Genomic DNA, 8,393 nt, shown 5'->3' on the forward strand with positions numbered 1-8,393 from the left:
ACCGGATTCTACTTGTTTGTGGCATGTTGGTAGTTGCTCCCTATCTTTGATTTGACAACCTTAGTGAGTTTTTGCTACAACCATGTGAGATTCATACTTTTTCAAGCTTTCAACATTTTCTTGCATGAGTGGCGTGGATCCTTGACTTTCGCAAACCTAATCTAGAATCTTAACGTATGATTCCTAAGACCGAGACCGAACCACCTAGGGAGGACAAAGGCATCTTTTCGGGGTGGTACTTTTTCTTTTCTAGGATAGTTTTCATTTTCTTTGGTTTTTGGGTTTACATTTGCCTACTTGTTAACCCCTTGAGCCTTTTTCCCTTCTTTTCAAGCCACGTCTTAAGCTCTTGAGCCTTTTGTTTCATTTTCATTTTCATTACTAGTTTTTGTGAAGCAATGGTCATTGTTGTTGAAGATTGTGGTCTATAAGTTTGGAACTTGGTTCAAGTTTATGAGCAAGTTTGTGTTGTATATACATTGTGAATATTGGCATATGTCTAGTAAAAAGCCGTCCAAAGTAAAAAAAAAAAAAAAAAAAAAAAAAAAAAAAAAAAGGCAAGGACAAAGCAAGTGCAAAGTTTAAAAAGTCGTTCGTTCAAAGTTAAAAGAGGCGAGGACAAAGCACTAATAAAGAATTATAAAAAAAAAGTGAAAAATGCAAAAATATTTTTATGTGAGTATTCTTCCTTTTTTAGCATTGAGGACAATGCTCCATTTAAGCTTGGGGGAAGCGTTCTCACGCTTTTTGTGTATATGTTTGTGATCTTAGCTTTGAATAAGCTTGGGGGTGTTGGTATTTTTGTTTGGTGATTAATTGGTTATGGTGTAAAGAAATGCGCAATCTTTGCTTCACAATTTAGGTTAACCACCAAATTTTAAATTTAGCCTACCTTAACCCTTTTTGCCTTTCGTTACAACCTTTGGGAAGACCTTTTGACCTAGGGGTTAAGTCATTCATCGGTGGAGGGAATCATGGGTTATAGCCTAAGGAAAGGGGATGCGAGGTCAAGATGTCGAGTAAGCCAAAAATTTGATCTTTTTCCGGTTCCGTCGTGGAATCTATGAGACGCTCACTAAGGGGAGATATGAGATTAGTAGGGGGAACGCGGTAATACCGTTTGGGATGAAAGTGGAGTGTGATAACTAGTTCCTATGCTTAGCATATTTATGTTTCAATTAACCTTAGGTATTTGGAGCGTGCACTCCCTTACTTATTTAGAAAGATTTGCATTCATTTGTGCTTGTACATTTTAAAAAGTCCTTTCATGAACATGTGTTTGCTCTTCTTTTCTTTTGATTTCCTTCTTTATGCTTTGCCTTGTTTGTATTATTATGAGAGTTATGGGTTAATCTCTTAGGAAACCTTTACGAGAGCATTTCTCGTCCTCTAGGGCGATCTAGGGGTTTAAATGACTTGTCTTTAGTTGCTAAAATTGACCGTGATTCCTACGAAAGTGAGTTAGTGTATGTTCTCATCCTCTTTCTTTCTTGTTTCTTTATTTGCTTGAATAAATTCATCATTTTTCCCTTGGGTTGGATTTTATTTTGCTCGAGGACGAGCAAAAGTTTAGCTTGGGGGAATTTGATCCGTGCCATTTATGGCACCTTTAGGCTATGTTTTCTTTATATTTCTATGCTCGTTTTTAGTCTTTTATGTCGTGTTTTTAGGGAATAATGCTTGATTTTCCTGTTTGTGTATTAGTTTAGAGAAATGCGTGCTTTTAGTGGTTTTCTTATTATTTTATTCATTTCTCGGCTTTTTCCCTCGCTTCTCCGTTTGTTTGACTTGTTTTGTAGGTGTGTCGAGCTTCCCGGGATTTAATCATCAAGGAGGGAGCTCAAGTGCATTCAAGGAATTTAACGGAGCCAAGTTAGGGAAGCCAAGCACGCAAGTCAAGCCAATCCAAGAAACAAAGGAAAATGAAGGCTTACAAAGTATCAAAAAGGACCTTTGTGCATTGTTTCGGCCATATCTCGAGTTCTACAGATTGGATTGAGGTGATTCAAGTTGGGTTGGAAACTAGACTTAAAGAGCTTTCCAATGATAGGTCGCACGCCTTCATACAATTCTTAGATCGTAAGTTACAGCCTTCCAAAGTTGGCCCTGCAAATCTGCCGCAACCCATTTCTGCCGATTTTGGGCAGTAACTCTCCGCGGGCTTCGGCCGCGGGCGCGGCTTCCGAGGTGTCCGCGGGCGCGGCCGATTTCTCCGAGAGCGCGGACTTCTGGGTCTTTTACGATTTTATGTTTCTTTTCTCCTTTTGCTTATATATTGTTTTTGGGGGTTTTTATTATCATTCATTCACATAATTCTTAGTCTTAGAATAGTTTTCTCTCTTAGGTTGAGAGCTTCTATCTATAGATTAGGCTAGATTATGAGTAGTTTTAGAGAGAGAAAGTGAAGGATTTAAATGGTGATTGAGAGATTGAAGATACAAGGGTGACAATTGTGTTCAAGATCTTCTCTATTATCAATGAGCATTCTTAACTCTATCTCACCTTATTGCTTTGTTTAATTTCATGTTTGTTTGGTTTAATTTTGATGTTTGATGCTTGATTAGTGTAATTGTTCTTGATATTTTGTTGATTCTTGATTTCCATAGTTGTTAGTTGATAGATGATGATTCTTGAATAGTTGTTTGGCTAGGAATTGGGTGAAACTTGTATGATTGATTAATTGTGATTAATTTGGGAATTGTGTTGATTAATTGTTGAGATTAAAGTGATTAGTGAAGGTTAGCATGTGTGTAATTCAATTAGGCCTTGAGAATTATGCTAGATAGCATTGTAATTGCTAATGACATGAACAATTGATTTAGGAATTGCAATTATCGATTGGTTTTGATTGTGATTCTCTTAGTTTGTTATTCATAGTGAACCCTAGCTTAACAATTAGGAGATAGCTCTTTGATTCCTATTGATTGCTCTTATCATTAGTCCTCACAACCTTTGATTGGCATGCTCTTCCCAAGTTGTTGCAATTGACATGATTACTTGTTGATCCTCGTTCCTAGTGTTTTATTTCCTTGGTTACTTGTTTTGTTAGTTGTTAGTATTCTCTCTTACCTTCGTCTTCGACCTAGCTTAGGCGCATAATTGAAAGAGCTTGAACATTACCGTTCCTTTGGGTTCGACCCTTGACTTGCCTCTATACTAGTATTTAGGTTTGTTAAGTGTTTATAAATTTAGTTTGACCGAGGGAAGATTAGATAACGACCTAGTTTTTCCCCTCGTCCATTATTCAATTAATAAGCAAACCTAAATTCATTTTTTAATTTCAACTTTAATTCACTATGAAATTTTGTAACCGTTGATGGGATCAAATATTTCCACCATATATTTTTAAGTTTACTCCCTTTAATGTCTAATCAAAGTGACTAATTAAACATTTAATATTGAATTTTAAAGAAAAATAACTACAATATAATAAAATACAAACATTGACCCAAGACATCGTCCGAGCCAAACTAGTTTACTGTTAAATAACTAATGTCATCACCTAGTTAAACTAATCTAAATAAAACCGGCAATACATGGTGACAAAAATTGTAAAACACGATCCATAGGGCCAAATAATATTTAACGATTAATAATTGAAATGCTCTTGTAAAAAAAAAGAAAAAAAAAGAAAAAAAAAGATTAATAATTGAAGATTTACATGACATTCTGAGAGCAATTATTTTTTTTTTTGATGCAAATGAGGGATAAACCCAAACAAAATAAATAAAGATAACTACACCAGCATCTGTGGCAAGGCCACCCCAACTAAGTCCTCTCGAAGAATGTGTTGTATTTCGAATGGAGGATCATCGAAATACACCACACGTTTTTGGAGACTAACCCCCAAATTAGCAAGCCTATCGGCCACTCTATTCCCCTCCCTAAAACAATGAACAATAGAAAATGAAGAAAACAAATTACAAAGGCTACGACAATTATTGATGATGTGCATACACTCTCCATGCTGATGAGTTGCATTTAGAGATGGCAATGGATCGGAGGTGGGTCGGGTGATGCTTCATCCGCCTCCATCCACCAACGATCCATCCATCACTCGACCCATCCATCACCTAATTTTTTTTCATCCACATCCGATCCATCCGTCATCCATGGATGAATCGGGTGGATAGGGTGATAATTCGGGTGAAATAAATATATAAATAAAACTTTTTATTTTCATAATTAAAATCAAGATTTGAAAAAAAAAAGTGATCAATTTTATTAAAACTTTGATACATCTTTCTAATACTTGTTCCTTTTTTACTAAATTAAAACAAATGTCAATTCCTAACACTACAATAGACATTAAATTATTAAAAAAGGTATTTATTTTTATTTTTTTATATATAAATTTAACGGGTGGATGGATGGGTCGGGTGATGGATCGGGTGATGGGTTGGATGTATCATCATCCGTATCCAACCCGATCCGTCACTCAATTCATCCATCATCCATCCGTCATCCGCTTAAGTTCGAGTTTTCATCCATATATTTGGATCGGGTGGATAGTTATCCATCGCATTTGGATGATATTGCCACCCCTAGTTGCATTGTTCATAGCTTCTACACAGGCCTTGTTATCCATCTGGATAATTATCTTCTTGATGCCTTGTTGATTTACCATTTGTAGCCCATGTTCTAGTGCTAGTAACTCTGCTCTATATGCATAGCATATGCCATAATTAGTAGCAAAACTCTACAGAAATCTGCCTTCTTCATCTCGCAGTACACCTCCCCCACCAGCAGGTCCAGGTGAACCTTTTGCAGCCCCATCTGTGTTTAGAACATACCATCCATTAGTAGGTGCCTTCCACTTCACAAAGATCTCTTTTTTTTTGTCCAGGACCTTTGCATATATCTGATGTCAGACCTTTAGGATTAGAGAAAGTATTCCAGGCCTCATCTGCTTGATTTCGAATGAACTCATGACCTGTATGCACAGGTATGTCTTCACTTCTATCAAACACTCTCATGTTCCTCCATCTCCAAATCCACCATAGAGTGAGGGCAAAGCAAGTGGGCCATTTCTCAGAATATATGAGACCCTCAGCTTCTAAATTCTTTACCATCCACTCATCCAGATTTCCAGATTTGAATGAAGGATATCTAGCAGCACTTCCCACTTTGTTCCAAATATCTTGAGAAGCAGGGCAGTCACGCAGCATGTGAATTAGTGTTTCATCCTCACCCTGATTACATCTCTGACAGCGAGGATCAACTGTCAAATGCCTTCTTTGTCTGTTGGCTTTGCAGAGAATACGATCATGAAGAATTAGCCACAAAAAAACTTTAATTCTTTGTTGCACCGGGGTTCTCCACGCTAGCTCCCACTTTGGATTTCTAGGAATCACATCATCTTCACGCATGAGTTTTAAAGTGTGTTTCATTGAAAAAACACCACTGGTGGAACCCTTCTAATACAATTGATCTTCAGTTTTCAGCATTTTTTAGTGACAGAATGAACTGCAATTAATTTTAAATGCTGGTCTGACAGCAAGTGTGCAAAGAGATCCCATCTCCATCCCCTTCAGCTTCCCACATTTCTTCAACTATTGCCCCTTCCACTGAACTCGGGATTGCAGCAGTAGCATGATTACGCAATGGCTTGTCAGAAGCCCAGCAATGCTCCCAAAAGAGAGTCCTTTTTCCATTCCCAATAGCCACTTGAGACCCTTTTTTAATCCAGTTTGCATTTTCAGTGATTCCTCGCCAAACATTTGACATATTATTGGTGGGAATAAACATGTCAATATCACATCTCCCCTTACAGTATTTGGCTCTTAATTCCCTAGACCAAAGGGCTTGTGGTTCTTTTAGGACTCGCCAACCAAGCTTAGTAAGAAAGGCCGAGTTGGTTTGCCTAGCCGATCGCATACCCACTCCACCTTTATCCCGTGGAAGCTGTAAAGTATCCCAAAATAACAAATGAATTCTCTGCTTCTCATCCGTTGACAGGGTAAAGTCGTATCCCCTAATCAAAAATAATTACCTAAATCACTAACTAAGGTAGATAGGGAAGTAGGGTCGATCTCCACAGGGAAACAAGTCTTTTTATTCCTAATTAATTGTTATAATCTAAATTATCTAAGTAACCAATATTTATAATTAAGTATGAAACTAAACTACAAAGAATAAGAGTAGGGAGAAAACGATATATAAAGGGATCTAGGGCATAGGTTCACCAATAAATAATACTCCAGGGTAAAACATAGTAATCAATCATTGACATTGCATAAATAACATGATTAACAGGCTCTCGCAATTTATTAATCAACATAGATCTAACAGGCTCTCGCAATTTACTAGATCTAAGTCCTTATTGAAAATAGCCTTTAATATCAAATTAACATCTGCTCGATTCATCAATTTAATATTGCTATACTTTTACAAGCCGCAATTGTAAAACATTAAAACAATCCAATAAGAAATTATCATGCAATACCAATAATCAATAATAGTCAATCATCAATGCATCAATTAACCAGATTGTAAAGGGCTCTCGCTACGTATTACAATCACACAATTAATTTACCGGTATTAAATCTCATCTCTCGAATCTTGACTTAACCATTTATAAATTAACTTGCCTATTGAAACTAGACCTAAACATTAATTCTCATCTCTCGATTCTTGAATCAATATTGTCAAACTCATGCATAAAAGATAGGCCTAATCTAGTCACAGAGCATTAATCCAATCAATAGGAAATTAATCTAGCATTAATAATCAACAACAATAATTTACCCCTTCATATTATTTATTAGATCCCCATAAACCCTAGAAATTAAACTACTCACACATATTAAAAACTAAACTAATCAAGGTGATAAAATAAATCATGATGAAAGGAATAAAAATAAATAACTAAGATTAAGGGAAGAGAAATCGTTACCAAAAATAAATATGGAATTAATCAAAGAAATAAGAACAAAGGTTTAGAGAGAGATTAAGAGAGAGAGAACTAAGTAGAGAGAGAAAGTCTAAGAGAAAACTAAGTAGAGAGAGAAAGTCTAAGAGAGAAGATGATCAGTCCAATTAATCGTCCTAAAAACGTACTTAAAAACAAAACTAAAACAACTCCTAATTAGAAACTAATTGCTCGTCAAAAGAGTCTTTCCAGAAACACGCGCCCGATCGGGCTAGAGGCCGCCCGATCGGGCGCGCCTTTTTTCTCGCACTACTCTTCTCACTGCACCGCCCGATCGTGCTAAGCCTCGCACGATCGGGCGCGCCTTGGCTTGCTGCGCATCTTGCCCTTGCGCGCATCCGCCCGATCGGGCGTATGCTTGCCCGATCGGGCCCGGTCTTCTTCTTCGAGTCTTGCATACTCGGTCCAAACCTCGGTATTCCAAATACCGAGCCCTTAATCACCGGCTCGATGGCTCTAGCCGGCCTTGGGCTTCAACGACGGTCGTGCTCCTCCAATGCTCGTAGTTGCTTCATAAAAATCTCAGGAAAAATGCTCCAAAGGTGCAATTCCCTGCAAAACTCAACCAAAACTACGAAAACACTAGAAAACACATATTAGTAATAAAATGGCCCTAAAGAGCCAAAAACACTACTAATTATGACCAAGGGACAGGGGTAAAATACTATATAAAATGGACACATCAATCTGTGCTTCCCCAAACGAATCTTCTAGCTTTTTATCAATCTCAACGCAGATTGTTCTAGGAAGCTTGGCAGTTTGCATAGAGTAATTTGCCAAGGTGGTTATGGTGGACTTTGTGAGTGTAATTCGCCCTGCTAGTGACAGATATTTCGTCTTCCATCCTGTGAGTCGCCTATCGATTTTTTCACATAAATGAGCATAAGTTTCTCTAGTGACTCAGCTTGAAAACGTAGGCATCCCTAGGTAAAAACCAAGGTCTTCTGTGGTTTGCATACCTAGAGCATGACTAATAGCCTCTTGGTCTGCCGCTTGCATATTTCTGGAAAAGAAGACATGGGGTTTGGGTAAGCTAACACGCTAACCTGACGCTTTACAAAAGCGCTCCAGACAATCCTTCACAACCAAAGCTTGCTCAGCCGTAGCTTCTGCAAATAGTATGAGGTCGTATGCAAAAAATAGGTTGGAAAGAAGAGGACCACCACGGCTAGCATGAATTGGCTTCCACCACTTCTTGATAATTGCCTCTTCGATGATTTGGTTGAGTCTCTCCATACATAAGACAAAGTGGTATGGAGATAACGGGTCACCTTGTCTTATGCCTCGTGAAGGGTAAAAGACATCAGATTTTTTCCCCGTTCCAAAGAATGCGCATCGAGGGGGAAGTCACGCACTCCATAATTACTTCAATCATCAACATCGGAATTTCATCTCCATAAGGGTATCTCGGATAAATGACCACTTGAGCCTATCATAGGCTTTTTCAAAGTCAATTTTAATT

Source organism: Chenopodium album, chromosome 7 (assembly GCF_948465745.1).
Source record: "Chenopodium album chromosome 7, dcCheAlbu1.1, whole genome shotgun sequence".
Taxonomy (NCBI): domain Eukaryota; kingdom Viridiplantae; phylum Streptophyta; class Magnoliopsida; order Caryophyllales; family Amaranthaceae; genus Chenopodium; species Chenopodium album.